This window comes from Myotis myotis, unplaced genomic scaffold, assembly GCF_014108235.1.
Source record: "Myotis myotis isolate mMyoMyo1 unplaced genomic scaffold, mMyoMyo1.p scaffold_m19_p_15, whole genome shotgun sequence".
NCBI classification, from domain to species: Eukaryota; Metazoa; Chordata; class Mammalia; order Chiroptera; family Vespertilionidae; genus Myotis; species Myotis myotis.
In genome coordinates, this window is record NW_023416319.1 from 3,709,402 (window position 1) to 3,726,345 (window position 16,944).

Consider the following 16,944-nt stretch of genomic DNA (forward strand, 5'->3'; position numbering starts at 1 on the left):
GAGAGGCAGGGCTTCTGTCTGGTCCTCTCTTTTGTTAGGAAAAGGGAAGGAGGCTGGGAAGTGCCTATTGACCGCAGTCAAATGGTGTGGCACGGGCAGAGGGACACGTTTTTAACTCCGACAAGGCAACGCCCTATCTCTTTTTCTTTTCTGAATACAGGACACTTTCTCATGAGACAAGTGTAGGTCTTTTAACACCTGCAGACTTACTTTGAAATCGGTGCTACTGTGTGTTGTCCGAGAGGCTTTGGCTGGTCCATAGTAAAAATTCAAAAAGACATCTCCACCCTTCCATCTCAAAGAGGAGGGAGAGGCCCTTTGCAAAAGGAGGCTCATCAAACCCCTCCCACACGGCGGGCAGCTCTTCTGACTTTTATTGGAATGACTAATGCGTGGTCAATACCTGTAGGAAATCCTGAGTTAGCCAGACAGCTCTCCCAGCAATGACATGTGCAAGCCAGAGGGGGCATCTTCGCTGAACAATAAGGTAAACGACACAGAGAAAGTGGTGCCTGGCATTTCTGGACCTCCGGCTGCCTCAGCTTGGTGGACGCATAGCTTCAGAGCCCGAGCAGAGCACTACACTGTAGCTTGTTTAATTAACATTTGTTTGGTGTGAATATACATTAATTTGGACACATTTAGGTTTGCTCGCTATGATATAGTGTTAGCTATTATCAAGCAATTTTCTCACCAGAATTCCATTCCTGTTTCTTCACAGTCTGGTTATTCTCCTATTTGTCTTATTTCTGCAGAATATGGCGAAACCAAGTCTCCGCGGTGGATTACATGCAGTGATGATGTGCAGGCGCTCTGGCCAATCAGAGGGGCTCTCTGCCTGTGCCATCTGCATCGCTGGCCCAGGTTCACACACACACCCTTACCCTCGAGTCTGGGTTCAGCCACAGGACCCCAGCAGCCCTCAGTCAGGTGTGGGCGACACCGCAAACGATTGCTGGTTGCAGCCGTATGAGCCATGTGCCCACCAGAGGCCTCGCCACCGTGTGGGTGTGGCGGGTCGGAACCCAGAGGAGAAAGGTCTGTGGAGATGCCGGGCTTCCTCCTCCATGGACGCCCATCAGCCTCCCGGAGGGACGCCTGCAGCCCTCGGCTCTGTGGGGGCCCCACTCGTGTCACGGCACATGTCAGTCTGGATCGACACCATCTACTTCAGGGTCCCGCTTCTCTCTCCTGTAAAAGACAAAGAGAGAGAGAAACCTTGTCCAAACGTGATCGTCAAGAAGAGTCACCACAAGGTGAAACTGTTCAGATGCCGGCTCTGCTGTTTTTGTTCGCAGTAGCCCCGTTTTTCTGGCAGGTCTGCACCAGGAAAGACAGGAAGGGCTCCCCAGGGGACATGCCCGCCATGCCCGCCAGCGCCCGGTCACGGCTACTGGGGGGAGGGGCCTCCCCAAGCCCCTGGGCCCATCGTCTGCTTTCCACCCAAAGATGGAGCGGGGAGGGGGGACACAAAGAACTCACCTGATCAGGGGGCACAAGAAGACCCAACCACACTTCTTGCTGCTCTGGCCTCTGGGGGCGGGCAAGGGGGCTGAGAGCAGCAGTGGTAAGAGCAGCAGTGACTAAAGCCACGCCGTCTGGTCATTGGTTCTGTGGATGCAGCAAGGCAGGCGGGGCCCAGGGCATCCTGGCGGGTCCCAGCTCAGCCCCTGCTCAGCCCACAGCAAGGGGTCCTGAGAGTCAGAGCACCACCTGCAGGCTCCTGTCCGTCTCTTCAGGGGCCCACGTGATCTTGACTCTGGTCCTTGTGAATCATCTCAATCAAATCCCTTTCTGTGAAGCAGCTGAAATAAAATGCATGATAAACAATAAAGAATTGCCCAATTTTCCAGGCCGACTGGTCACCCAAATACGCAGAGAACAAGTAAAATGACCCAAATTGCCAGATGCTTCAAGGATTTCTTTTCCATCTGTTATTTCTAAGCCATCGTTTTTACTTACTTCTTTGCAAGGGAATGATCTCGTCCTCCCAGAGTCTTAGCTGATCTAAGGAAGACATCCACCCGACTGCAGTTTGTCCTATTTCTGTGGGTCTTTCTTACCGTTCTTCCCGGGTTTCACATAAAGAAATTATTTTTCCTTAAAGTTAAGGAATGTGTGTTTTCACAAGAAGAAAGGGTTAGAAGTACTCAAACTGGCAGAAAGTATTTGGCAAGAAAACGCTCGGAAATGCTGGCAGGAGCTCATCTTCGTCACAAGGGAGGCGGCCGGTGGCGATGCCTCTCACAGGACACTCACACGTCTGCGTCGTGGTGCCGCCACAGGGGTCTCACGCCGTGCCTGTCCCCACGTGGTGGGTGGCCGAGCGTATGTCGAATATTCCACAGATGACACTGTGATCCTGTCGACCGGGTGGCGAACGTCCAATTTTATGTACGAATCTCAACCACGCATGAGCGTCCATCCGCCGCCTGACCTCAGGTTTTAACTCCATGCACATTACAAGGAATTTCCTGAAGATGTTAAAAGCCGATTTTCCGGTAAGAAAAGAGGAAGCGTCGGATCTTGTTAAAGGATGGTGACCACACGCGGCTTGAAGATTAATTATTAAATGCCGCGGGGTTGGTGGTTAGCTAGAGCATCCAGATAGGTTCTGAGAAGTCATGAGGGTGGGGGGAGCGAGAGGGAGGGCGGGAGGGGAAAGAAGAGTAAAGAGGAGAAGAGAGGAAAGGAGAGGAAAAGGGAGGAGAGAAGAGAGAAGGGGAGGAGGGGGAGGGGAGGGGAAAGGAAGGAAGGGGAGGCTTGCCACACGCCACCATCTTCTCTCGGCTCAGCCTGCGTGGGCCAGAGGTCAGGCACTGAGGCTGTAGGCTACCTGCCCGCCCTCCCTTGCAGACAAGCTCTGTTCCAGGTACGGGCTCCTCTGAACCCCAACTCCGGTGGCCCTAACGCAGCCTGGCGCTCCCCTAGCAGAAGGTTCTGGCAGCCTCGGGGCCGAGGGCTCGGGCCCAGAGCGGCTGATTCCGAGCGAGCCCAGCAAAGGCCTCTGGAGGCTGCCGAGCATCTGCGTCTTAATCAACAACAAAAGTGCTCTCGGTTGTGGGTTTCTGGAAGAAACCGCTGTTTCCTGAACAGGCCACGCAACAGCTGGCGTGGGAACAGTGCATGAACCGAAACCGTTCTTCTCAGAACAAAACTCTAAGCCGAGGGCTCTGCTGGCTCCTCTGAGGGCGCGGGTGCCCCCCTCCCCCGCCCCCGCCCCCGGATCCATAAGGAGGCTAATGAGAAAGAGGCTTATGAATAAAAGAAGGGACGCCTTCCCAGGCAGGCGTGAGAGGCCCGCCTTCTCCCTCCAGAACCCACAGCCTTTGAAGCAAAGCCAGGGGCGTTAATGACTGGAATGATTTCCCTCCCCCGCCACGGAGGACCCGCAGTTTCAGGAAGCGATCGGTGCTTGCTTGTTAGAGGCCTTTGAAATCTGCCCAGCTCCGCTCCGGGCCTGAGCCATCTCTCACGGGAGGCGGATTGATGTTTGAGGCTGAAACGCCTACCCAGCCTTCCGTGGGGCCAGGCGGAGAATGCCAGCTTGGCATCCGAAGGGGAGGCGGAGCGGCGAGCTCTGGGGGGTGAAGGGTGGGACAGGTGCCCTCAGAGGACAGGCCCACATCACTCAGAGACCCCGGAGGCCTGTCCTCCCTCCCCAGGCTGGCTTCCAACTGTCTGATGCACTCCCCAGCGAAGGGAGATTTCGCAGAACTCTAAGATCGCCACGGTTTTTAAGTCGTGGTATTAGAGTTATCGCCACCAAAAAACTGTTAGAACAGCTATCGTTTAAGTGATATAAGTTTGGAAATTTCTCAGAGGAAGGATGACTGGCAATTCAAAGAGCCAGTCTGTGTGTGAGGGGGGCGGGGGGAGCAGAGAAAAGTGGATGTCAAATCCCACCCCTCCCTTCCCCCACCCTCTGACCCTCTGCTGGGTGTTCCAATCTCCCACATCCCAGCCCAACAGGCAGGTCAGCCCGAGCAGGCAGGCGCCTCCCGGGCCAGGCGCAGCCATCCCTCCAAGCTGCCCTGGCTCAGGGGAGCTGTCCTACAGGGAGCTGTCCGGGTGGGCACTGAGGCCCCCCTGTTGCTCACGGAGACTGAACACAGAAATGGAAAAGGAAACGTAAAATTGTGTAGATTAGTGTTACCTCTAAAATCCCATCTTGCATCATTAGCTGTATTTTATATATATATTTAAGTTAAGAGTCATTGACTCCCTGATTTCTTTTCTGTGTGTATATGAGGCGGGGGAGGAGGGTGCACACACTCTGGCAGCCTGGAGTGATGGGTGGAGGGGGTCTGTCTGTCCCCCAGGTTTGGGAAGCTCTCAGGATGCAGGGGCCCCTCCTCCAGAGTGTCTCCAGGCCAATGGCGCTCACGGGACTGTTTCTCCTCGAAGGCCGGGCTGCGGGAGGCTCAGGCTGCCCAAACTGCCGTGATGGGGCCACACCAGGGACCGCTCTGTCTGCCTCGGTCGCAGGCGCCCTTCCTGAGTGACCGTGACGTCCTTGCCGGCTGCAGGTGAAGGCATGCGCCTCCTGATCGGCCCTGGTCCTCCCAGGCCTTCCATCCGCTGTGCCGTTTCCCGGCGTCATTTCCCCGGGATGGGCCGGTGAGCCGGTGAGTCAGATCGGCCGACGTCGGGCTCTAATTCCTCATATTAAAAGCAAACATAGCCGAGTCTATTACTTGAAGTTCAACTTTAAATTGGAAAAAGTCTAGTATCTCGGCGACCAGATCCCTGCAGGAGGACGCCCCATCATTTAAAGCGCCGGGGGCATCCTCGCAGTGGGCTGAGGACACTCACCTGCAGCCCCCCAGGAACGAATCAAACCCTTAGCTATACTTTTTAACCCAAAGGGGGAAGTCTTAGGAAACAGATTCTGTGCTCTTTGCATTTCTAAAGGAAATTCCCCCAACAGAGGCGGCACCCTGCGCTCCTCGCCCCTCCTGGGGACCAGGTGCCTGAACCTCCTCCATGCGAGGTCCCGTGGAGTCGGATGGCAGTCACCTGTTCCACGGACACTGATTTTGCACGGCCAGCACACCTCATCCGATATCCCTCTGGGGGCTGGGAGAATGGGGGTGCAAGGCGGAAACTCAGGGCCGAATGCCCACATGCTCAGCTCACAGGGCAGGCAGGCAGGGCTCAGGTGGAGGCAGGGAGATCACCTCCTGTGTCCTCAAGTCTTCACTGATGGTGTCTGCCCCTCCTTCCCTCCCCTCCTCCCCCACCCCACCCCTCGCTCTTTGGAGGAGCCCTTCCCCTATACACTGACTCCTTGTGCCTGGGCCACACTTGCCTTCACCGTTTGCACACCTGTCACAGGGCTTTGGAATGGAAAAAAATACTCCGTTTCACAAAAAGAGTAAATCAGATGTGACCTCTGGGATGTGTTTAGTTTGGATGACAGCTACAAGGAGGACTGGGACATGGCTCCCAGGATGGCGCTCTGGGGGGCAGGAAGGGACAGGGCCCTGAGGCACAGGCAGGGCCCGCCCGGCCAGGGCAGTCAGAGAGCAGCCTCAAAGGTGGATGCAGGCCTGAAGGGAGACGCAGGGTGAGAAATCTGCGGCTCTGAGTCGGCAGGCAATGTCACAGTGTCCTTCACCCACGGTGCTGAGCCCGCACAAGACCCAGGAACACCGGCCTGCCTGGCTGAGCTCACGGTCTAAATGGGGGTGGGTGACAAAACCACCAAATGGCTGTGACCCACTGTCAGCAAGTACTGACCTGGGTTGACTCTCTCACTGTCCCAGAGCTGGAGGCTGGAAGGGAGGTGACAGAAAAGTCCTGGGAAGCCCCTGTGGAGCCTCAATCCAGGAAATACTCACATGTACCAGTGAGTGATGGACACAGGCCCTCAGGTGAGCACACACGGGGTGATGGACACATGCCCTCAGGTGTGCACACAGGGGGTGATAGAGACATGCCCTCAGGTGAGCACACAGGGGGTGATGGACACATGCCCTCAGGTGAGCACACAGGGGGTGATAGAGACATGCCCTCAGGTGAGCACACAGGGGGTGATGGACACATGCCCTCAGGTGAGCACACAGGGGGTGATGGACACATGCCCTCAGGTGAGCACACAGGGGGTGATGGACACAGGCCCTCAGGTGAGCACACAGGGGGTGATGGACACAGGCCCTCAGGTGAGCACACAGGGGGTGATGGACACAGGCCCTCAGGTGAGCACACAGGGGGTGATGGACACAGGCCCTCAGGTGAGCACACAGGGGGTGATGGAGACATGCGTTGGAGAGCACACACAGAGGAACATCATACTTACATGAAGTAAGAGAGTGAGGGGTGAAACCAGGGAGCTGATGGCAGTGGGACTTGGGAATCAGTACCAGCAGCGCCAAGTCTGGAAGCCTGTTTCCAAGAGTTCCGTGGGCAGAGCAGCAATGGGAAGTGGATTATATCTCAGCTGAGAACTTCTAGAAGCAAGAGCCCATGGAAGGACCAAAACTGAGAGACGTGAAGAGTGTCTTGGCCTGTGTTGAAACAGAGAAGGGCAGACTATCTCTAGAGGAGATTCCGCTGCCTGGACTCGGGGTATCGTGGGGAGCCAAGCACGCTGGTGGAAGCTGCAGGTGACGGAGGCTGAGGAATGATGCACCAGCTTCAGGCTTCTCACCGATGGAAGCAATGGGGAGGGGGTGGGCTTGATGGAAGTGGGAAGTCTGTGGAGTGGCCAGGTCTGGCAGGTATACCAGATGTCCGTCCTCTTTTTCATGTTGTGTAATGATCTCCACTGTCATAGCTACACGTGGACCATTCGATCAGATGGACAGACAGACGGACAGAGCCCACGTCGCTCAGTGTGGTGAGAGGCTGGGAAGGAAGGAGCCCAGGGTTGCACGACTTGAGATATTGGGGAGACTTGGAGTTCCCCAGGAGCAGCAACTAAAATAGGTGTTTGTTCTTGAAACCTGGTTATGACACATCTGTAATAATAAAAGCGTAACATGCTAATTAGACCAGACAGCTGAACGACCTCCCAGACGTCCTTCCAGACGACCTTTCGGATGAAGCCGGGGCTGCGAGGGCCGAGCCCCTTGCACAAATTTCATGCATTGGGCCTCTAGTTGTTCAATAAATACCTCCAAGGAGAACAAACAATGCATCGCTTAGTGCTCCCACGGCTGAGATGTGCTGAGAACACAGGCTAGGCTCAACCACCAGAGAAAGGGCTCAGGGGATGCAACTGGAGCTGGCACCTGAGTGAGAGGGTCGGGGCACCAGTATGAGGAGGGGGAAGGCCGGGGGCTCCTGGAGACGGGACTCAGCAGGTGAGCAGTCACTTCAGGTGTGGAACCTGCCAGCTCTCCACGGCTGCCTTAGGAGGCTCGGGTTCCAGAATGGACTTCCTAGGGCAACGCCAGCAAGGCAGGCAGTGACTAAGTGTGGCTCGCGCCCTTGCGTTCTGTCTCCAGACAGATGTGGCCGGGCTGCGCGCGCTGGAAATAGTTTAATCATTACCTGCGTAGAGTCCCAGGGACCCACTGGAAGCGATCTGTTTAAATGTCAATGCCATTCATCTTGAAGGAGAAAACAAACCCTTTTGGCATTATTAGTCTTTGGAATTAGAGGACGCGCCGTCATTTTTTAAACCAAATAAGGAAAGGCCATTAAGAAAAACTGGATTTGCTATCATTTGCCTGGCCTGGGTCTCTCAGAACGTCTCCCCACCATCTGTAAGGGCTGCTGGTTGGTGAGCAGCGATGTCACCGCCGTGATGTATGGCACAATAACACCACCCAGCTGGCATGACACATTCTGGGGATTCAGGCCCTGTAACTTAGATCAAAAAAATTACCAAGATAGATAGAACGATAGGGAGAAAGAAGGGAGTTTTTGAAAAGATGCTAGGAATTCAGTGTTTTGTATTGCTTTTTTTTTTTTTCCTTCAAATGGTTAGAAAAGTAGGGGCCAGAGCCACAGGAAGCTAACAACACGCAGGTGAGATCCCTGTGGGGGTTAGGAACCCCCGGACCTGGGCGGCCCTGTGTTCCAGCCCCTCCCTCGCTCCCAAACCTGAGCCTGGACTTCCTCCTCTGGAGGGGACCAGGCTTGTCCCTTGAACCCGGGGCTTTGCTGGGAACTGTCAAGGCCATCGGGATTCTGGACTTCTGTCCACAGAGCATGTACCTCGCCCACCTTTATCTCCATGGTGTTGTAAATCGACTATGAAGAAGACTTCACTGAGTTTCAAGTAGAGATTCAAATATAGCCCATGCGGTGGGCTACGCCAATGAAATCTACAGGAAGATTTAGGCCAATGGCACCAAGTTAGTAAGTGTTTCTGTTTTTGTCCATTCCAGATGTTTGGTATTGGTCAGATGTGTTTGTGTAAAGATGGTGACTCATTTATGAGCCATCGAGGGTGGACAGACAGACAGCTGGTCCAGGACGGAGATGCTCCCCAGCATTCTATGAGCAGTCGGGGGCCCCGCCACGTGTCAGGTGCCACATGCCACGTGAGCACCAGGATACTATCGTCCATGAGGGAGAAAAAAGGGAAAAAGTCCCTGACCATCAGGCATAAACCACTGTACTTTTTGTTTAACTTATAATTATTAGTATGTAATTATTTTATAGATCATTATAGATGTACTAGAGGCCCAGTGCACGAATTCATGCATGGGTGGGGTCGGGCCTACCCAACCCGATCGGGGTGTGGGGGCCGATCAGGGGCAGGGCCAGCTGGAGGGAGGGGATGCAGGAGGTTGGCCAGCCGGCCCTGCCTCACCCCCGCCCCCCCCCCCGAACTCCCAGTGGAGGGGACAATTTGCATATTAGGCTTTTATTATGTAGGATAATTTTTAATATGAAGTTATATAACTATATAAATAATTATATGCTGTTATATATCAATTATATTAAACTTCTATAATTTACTAGTGAAGTCTGTGTCCTGAGAAATCGTTGCTTAGGGACCTGCTGAGCTGTGGCCCCACCAGAGTAAGTTGTACCAGCCCCACCTCGAATTCCGAAGCACAGAAACCTCTACCTCCGAGAAGCCTGCAGCTCGTGTAAGTGAGCCTCGCGCCCAGCTCAGGCGGACGGGCCACGCCCTCCACTTAGCATGCCCGGGTGCTTTTTGCAGCGCATCAAAGGCATTGCTGGCGCTGGCACATGAGCTCCAGCTTTCCTTCCAAAATCCCAGCCTGTCGCTTTCTCACTTCGCAGAGAGCAGGCAACGGGTCGCAGGGAAACCGCTATCACAGCGCAAAGGGAGACTCGGTGCGTGACGTCAACAGACAGCCACACTTTCCCAAGTGCATTTTTTAAGAACCTTTATTTAAACACTGGCATTGAGCACGGGGATCCTTGGAAATACTGTTAGTTAAATGCACCATTAAGAATTCAGTTCATGCCAAAACCGGTTTGGCTCAGTGGATAGAGCGTCGGCCTGCGGACTGAGGGGTCCCAGGTTTGATTCCGGTCAGGGGCATGTGCCTGGGTTGCGGCCACATCCCCAGTGGGAGATGTGCAGGAGGTGGCTGATCGATGTTTCTCTCCCATCGATGTTTCTAACTCTCTATCTCTCTCCCTTCCTCTCTGTAAAAAATCAATAAAATATATTTAAAAAAAAAAAAAAGAATTCAGTTCATGCCTGGCCGGCATGGCTCAGTGGTTGAGCATCAGCCCATGAACCAAGAGGTCACAGTTCGATTCCCGGTCAGGGCACATGCCTGGATTGTGGGCTCAATCCCAGTAGGGGGTGTACAGGAGGCAGCCGATCAATGATTCTCTCATGGTTGATGTTTCTCTCTCTCTCCCGCTCCCTTCTTATCTCTGAAATCAATAAAAATATATTTTTAATATATTTTTTAAAAGAGGCATCAGCAGGGTGGTCGCCCCTGCCCTGGTGCCTCAGCCGCCAATGGGAGGCAGCTGGAGCCAAGGACAGTCTCCCCAGGAGGCCCTTCTCAGTGTCGGGGACCGAGGACACCGATGAGCCCTCCCGGGAAACCTCGTCAGTTTCTGGGGTAGGAGGCTGGAGCCTGTCTGTGACCGTGAGAGGCACTCTGTGGGCACCCGGTCCCCGGGCACCGTCCTGGGTGTGCAAGGCCTTTCGTACAGTGTCGGGGTCTCGCAGAGCAAAGGCAGCATCGCTGGGCCGCCTCCTCCTTCTCACCCCCCGCCTCGGTGAAGGTGGCCTGTCCACACACCATCAGCAGCATCTGCGCCGGCAGCTGGAGAAGCCAAGCAGGTGATCGCGCGGCACGCAGCCTGCGAGCCCGTCACTGAGACGCAGACTGAGTGTCCGCATGTCCATACCCAGGGACATGGAAGCCGCACGAAGCAGGCTGGCTGGAAAGGGGACTAAGAACGCGCTCCGATAGGCCCATTCCCTCTCTCCCGGCACCCCTGCCCGCGGAGTTACGGGGAATCCTGAGACTATCTAGCGGCACTGGCTTCCTTTGGCCAGTGAGCTTTTGGTTCTGTCGTGGACACCAGCTCCTGGGCTGGGCCGCTCAAAGCGAGAACATAGCGGGAGACGCAGAGTGGGCCCTTATTCTTAGTTTCCTTTCTGGCCCGTGGACTTCTAAGTCCTCCTAAAATGCACCATTTTATTATCTTTTGTCTGAACACAATTCATCTCCAGGGTGTTGACAGCCTTTAACACCTTTTTTTTTCTGCCACGAGCCAAGAACCCCGCGCCGGCCCATGGAGGTGGCAGAGACTCACAGAGGAGCCTGCCTGGAGGGTGACCTGAGCCCCACGTGTTGGGGACACAGCTTGACCTCTCTGTCCAAGCAGAGTGGCTGCTGGGCCCCGAAGGAACCCCAGGGGCTCAGAGAACCACCCAGTCTCCCCAGGAGGCTCCTGTGGGCCCCTTAGGCAGCGAGGTCCCCACCGTCCCCTCGCAAGGCCTGACCCTCTCCGGACAGCAATAAGCCCAGGACCCCAAAATATACTTGGTGCTTCCTTGCTCCTCACACAACTTTGTAGAGGTTTTCATCAGTAATGGCAACCTCACCAGAAACTGCCTAGACCACAAGACCAATGCCATTGCCATGAACTGGTTCTGGCTGCAGGGGGTGGGAGGGACCACATGTCAGTGACCTGGCCCCAGACAGGCTCCTGAGACAGGCATCGTCCAGAGGCCAGAGCCCGGCCCTGCCTGGTGCCCTCTGTTCTCAGTCCCCAGACGTGGGATGGGTGGGTTTCACCATCTCTGGCACAACTAATAGGGCTGCAAAATGTAACCCAAGCTACTGACCTCCCTACACCCCTTTCCCTTCTGTAAAAAGGTGAAGATGATAGTGCTGATCCCACAGGGTGTGAGCGGGTCCTGAAGGGCTATAAATAAGTGGACAAAGGTGCTGGCATTTTTGCATGTTGCTTATTTTATGGGGTCTTTTATTGTTGTTGTTGATTTCAGAGAAAAGAAGGGAGAGATAGAAACATCCATGATGAGAGAGAATTATTGATCGGCCGCCTCCTGCACGCCCCACACGGGGGATCGAGTGCACAACCCGGGCATGTGCCCTGACAGGGAATCGCACCATGACCTCCTACTTTAGAGGTCGAAGCTCAACGACTGAGCCACACCAGCTGGGCTGCATGTAGCTTATTTTAACAGACGAGAGTCTGAGAGGCTCGATGGCTGCCCAAGGTCCCACAGCTGCTGGTGACAGGGCTGGGAAGTGCATGAGCTCCACCAGGTTTCCAGTTCTGGGCCTGATCTCCTCTGAATGACGTGCCTTTCCTGAATCCATCCTCAGCCCTGTTTACGGAGACGCTGTGGGTGATAAGACCTTCCCCAGAAGAGTGGCGCCCGGGTTCCCAGGTAGGCAGTCTGCTCCCCATCCTGTGTGGGGGGGGGGGGAGGAGGGGGAAGGGGACTGTTTTTAATATCGTTTTCCTCATCTGCCGTGCCTTCCACACCTGCCCTGATGAGCGCCCTGGAAGGCAGAGCTCATCAGAGACGCTGAGACCCAGAGGCTGCCAGGAGTAGCAAGTGTCTGAACCACCGAGTGAGCCCTTCAGAACCTCTCGTCAGACCGGCAGGGGCCGGCCTCATTCATTATTAACTGCAAGGCGACCTAAATAAATCATGGGATTATCCTTCATTTAAACGCTGAGTGTCACATGGTGCTCATCAGAGGCCATCAGTGGTCTGAGCACAAAGGAGAAGAGAGATTGTCTTTCAAGTGCACTCACAGCCCAGTGACGACACGGAATGCCCACAGCCCACCCTCACCAGCTGGGAAGCCGGGTGCCCCTCCATCCCCAGCGCTCTGTGACCCCACCGTCGCCAAGAAGATCCCAACTGGCCCTGCTTAACACAGCAATTACAAGTGACTCTTCTTCAATATCATTTCCTATCACTTATGTCCATCTGTGACTATGACACACTTGTCAGGCTATTGCTGGACATTTACCAAAGAAATCTGTTTTGCCAATGGTTAAATGGCACCAATTACAACCAATTGCATGTTTGTTAAAATAAATGCTGTCTTTGCTGCTAAGCTCAAAAGCCCTTGAGGGCCGTGGATTTGTGTCAGCCCAGCAACCCACCCACCCCAGTTGATGCTTCCCCGGGACCACAGAGCCAGGGCGGGTGCAGGACGTGGTATGCAGACAACCGGTACCATGGCGCGCGCTCTGTTGGAGTTTCTGACTCTCTCTGCAGCCTACAGAACGGCCGCTGAGGTAGGGAAGGCAGCCCTCGGCCAGCTGTCACTGTCCTCTCCTGGCTGATCCCATCCCTCCTGCCCCCACCTCGGCCTCCACTGCAAGCAGCTTACAGGAGCTGGACGGTGTTTTGCAAAGTGACCCGCTGGCGGCGGGCAGTGACCTCGGGCAAACGCTCTGTCCTCAGCGAACTCGGTCCTTAGCAGCCCCCGGGGAGGGGCGTCCCGCAGCCGTGAGCGATGGCGGAGAGGCCACGTGGGTGAGGCTTGGTGTGGGTGGGGGAGGCCCTCAGCTGTGGGCAGGAGAGCCAAGATGGCATGGATGTCTCCAAAGAGGTTGCCTACGGTTGCCACGTGGCCCCAGTGAGGAAGAGAACCTTCGAGGTGGCCCATGAGACCCAGATCCGGACTCGCCCAAAGCTCCGCCATTGGAAGTGTGAGGCAGGAGCCCACAGTTAGGCCCTTCCTGTCACCCTGGACCTTCCGTGTTCCTTCTAACATGGTCACTGCTGTAAACAAAGGGCAGCGATTCAAAAGCCCTTGGAAAGAGAAAAAATAAAACAATAGCCCTAGCCGGTTTGGCTCAGTGGATAGAGCATTGGCCTGCAGACTGAAGGGTCCCAGGTTCGATTCCAGTCAAGGGCATGTACCTTGGTTGCGGGCACATCCCCAGTAGGGGGTGTGCAGAGGCAGCTGATCGATGCTTCTCTCTCATCAATGTTTCTAACTCTCTATCCCTCTCCCTTCCTCTCTGTAAAAAATCAATAAAATATATTTTAAAAAAGAAAACAACAAAGAAATAACGAAGGAAGGAAGGAGGGAAGAATTCCCTGAATTCCTGTGAGTTGGCCACCCTGGCGCCCAGCTCCTGGGACATCCTCCTTCCGGACTGTCCCAGTGTGGAGAGGACACACGACTAGCAGGTCCTAACACGAAACCGACCGCATCTGTGGTCCCGCCAGTGTTCACCTGAGGAGTCAGTAAAAGTGTGCGCGTCCCCTCCTGCCTCGGTTTCCCCTTCTGCTCTCTTTTCTCAGCCTCCTGCTCCAAGACCAGGAAGTGGTTCCCTGTTCCACGAGGGAAGGAGGAGGGGGTGCTGGGGGGACCGGGTTTGTTTTGTTTTCAAATGCTCTCAAAGGTAAACTCAGAGCCAGAATAAGTCGGGGGAAAAGGAGAAGGATGGACACTTTCAACCTCGTTAGGGTCTTTCTCTGCTGAGATTCTGATGCTGCTGGGAGTCACAGGAGCATGTCGATCCCTTGGAAGGGTTGTGATGCTACTTTTCGTCTCAAACTTTTTTAAAAAATTAGAAATTCAGACATTGTGGCTTCCAGGACTTAATTTAAATTTTTATAAAATTCTGTCTTTGGCCATGGCCGGTGTGCTCAGTGGTCAGAGCGTCGCCCTACGCACAGAAGGGTTGAGGGTTCGATTCCCAGTCAAGGGCAGGTACCTTGGTTGCAGGTTCAATCCCCGGCCCCAGTTGGGCATGTAGGAGGCAACCCATCGATGTGTCTCTCACATCAATGTTTCTCTCTCTCTCTCTTTCTCCCTGTCCCTCCTTCCCTTCTACTCTCTCTAAAAATCAATGGGGAAAATATCCTCGGGTGAGGATTAACAACAAATCTGTCTTTGACACTGCCCTGGTCCTGGACCTCCCAGGAGGCCATCCACTAACCGATGGGGCCATCAGCTCCCCAAGGCCAAACTCATGACCAGCCGGAGACGCCTGCCCGGCGGCCTGAAGCCCTCGTCCTGCGAAGGGTGAAGCTGCGCAGTAGGGATGTTACCCGAAGAACGGAGGAGCAAAGTCAGTGTAGATTGTCTCTGTGTGTCTTAATGCGTCTTACGGCCCCTGGAATCACAGTGCGACTTCCTGGCCCGCGTATTTCCCCTCTTACCTTCTGGGCTGGGAGGGGCGCCTGCGCTCACCGCCCACAAGCAGAGGGGCCGGGGCCCTGCTGAAATACCATCGAGGAAATGTCACAGCTCATGGGAGTGCGTGTTTCCTTTGAACTGGGATGATGGGAAAGGTACTGCCATTCTCCGCGCTCAGGGTGTGCCCACCTGCATATTTCTCAAATTTCACGTGATGATTAGCTGGGCTTCGTCTTCGATGCCCATCATTGTAAGGGGAATGATGACAGTCCGCAGGGGCCCAGGGCCAGGCACTCCATGACGGATGCCCCTCCCTGCTTGTCTGGCAGATAAGCGGCCCCTGAAGCTAACGGCTCAGTGGGTGCTCTAAACACTCAGTACGGCCACGCTCTCCGGGCCCGAGGAGCTGGCCCTGGACAGAGCTTTCTCACGCGGGTGGCCAGGCCGAGGTGAGAATGGTGACACGCTCCCTCTGCGGCAAAGCAGCGCTGCAGAGCCGCACGTTGGCCAGCCGACCTTGGGCGTGACCTTTGCAGGACAGAGCAGGACCCACTGACACGGCGGCCTCATGAGCCCTGGGACCGAAGCTAAGCATCCAGGTTGAAACACACCCTGGGGGGGGGGGGGGGCAGCACTGGTTTTAGGGTCTTCACTGCACCTCTGTGTCTCCCAAGAGAAAAGACACTGTTTTACTTGCTAAATCTGATAAAGTTGAGGCTAGAAAAGGAGGAGGGAGAGACAGAAAGACTGTCTACACCACCAATTGCCTGTGACAAGACAAACGTTACAGTCGTCAAATCTAAACAGCGAAACCAGAATAGCCCACATGGTGGGGGCCTGGGGCAGACGGCAGCCCCTCCGTGTTTATGAAACGCAAGAAGAGGCTTCGATTGCTTTGGAGCGATTCCTCAGTTGCCAGTCTGAGCCACGACAAATACCTGAGGTTGAGACTGGGACACCTGGACCTCCTGTCGGGCTGCCTGTGGCTGCACCAACGAGAAGCCAGCGCACATGCTGCCCACTGCCTGAGCCCGTCCCGACGGAGCACGGGGCGGGGAGGAGGGGGAGGGCGCAGCTGGGGAGGCAAGGGCGCCAGCATGGCTTCTGCTCCACCCAAATGCTCATGAGCCCTGAGCGGACCAACGGGGTCCATCCTTACAACGGAATGTGACTCAGTCATGAACTCGCGACAAACCTTGGAAACGTGACGCTCAGTGAGGCCACGTACTGTAGGATCCTGTTTATATGAAATGTCCAGAACAGGGGACTTCTCCAGACAGAGAGCAGATCGGCGGCTGGCTGGGGCGCTATGGGGTGGTGAGAGCTACGGCTGGAGAGCCTCTTTGGAGTAATGAAGATATTCTAAAATGGACATGGTGCTGTTGACACATGCCTGTGAATGTACTTAGCGCCACTGAATTGGACACTTTAAACTCATAAACGGCACGGCATGAAAATTACGTAAGTAGATAAAAGCTTTTACAAGAGAAAAATGTGCATGTGTGTAACTTTCTAAAACAAGGCAATTGCAGTCCGAGGAGAGAAGGGGGTGATCACAGCCAAACCTGTCCCCGGAGCTGCTCCGTCTGAATATTAAGTGTGGAGCTCAGCTTGCTGACCTTCCAGCTCAGAGGGGAGTCATTCTTCCCGTCGGAGTCGAGGAAAAATGCCGTGTCACCAGGGAAGCGTCGTTTTGTCCTCGTGCTAAGTGCTAAGATGAATTGGGAGTCGGACGCTGGGCACCGTCAACAAGAGCAGCTTCGCAGAGGAGATGACCGTCTGTGTCCTCCGCTGACCTTGGCCTGTTGCGCAGGAACCCACCGCGTGAAGCCAGCCCCGCTTCTGTTCTGGGGTGAGCTGGGCCGGCCGTCCAGTGTGCATGAGTCTCTCAAATACTGGTCTGAGGTGAGAAGCCCTCAACGTGGGGGGGGGGACACTCAGCCGACATGCCTGCAGGGTCTTCGGGCTCGGGACACAGCCCCCAGCAGGCGTGAGAGCTCCTGCCTCTCCCCACTGTGGGGACAGACCAGGCCCACAAGCCCTGGACACAGGTGACATCTTGGCCCAGAGATGTCACATGGGCACGTCGGATGGCTTCCCCCTTGTTTGCATCATGCCGGAACATGCAAGCTGAATTTCCGTCCCTCATGGCGGAATTTCATGATTGACTTTCAGGGGAAAAGAGAAGATGGAAGGACGAAGATTGAGAAAGCTGCTTTATATATAACTAGAGGCCCAGTGCACAAAATTCGTGCATGGGTGAGGTCCCTAGGCCTGGCTGGTGATCGAAGTGCAAGTGTCTGGTGTGGAGGGCAGGTCCCAGCTAACCTCTGGGTCCTGGGCAGCACCTGGGTCCCCAGGCCCCTGCATGTCCGGCTCCGCCTGACTCATCAGGCTCCCG

The 16,944-nt window shown here is 55.0% G+C and overlaps 1 long non-coding RNA gene across 1 annotated transcript; it reads right to left on the bottom strand.

Moving 5' to 3' along the window:
• Positions 1-586: 586 nt before the first annotated feature.
• LOC118670256 lies at positions 587-2,613 on the bottom strand. Its single transcript, XR_004972265.1, has 3 exons — positions 1,963-2,613; positions 1,483-1,805; positions 587-1,191 (listed from the first exon to the last, which is right to left on the bottom strand). It is a non-coding gene; the product is annotated as an uncharacterized LOC118670256 (long non-coding RNA).
• Between the last annotated feature and the right edge of the window lie 14,331 nt (positions 2,614-16,944).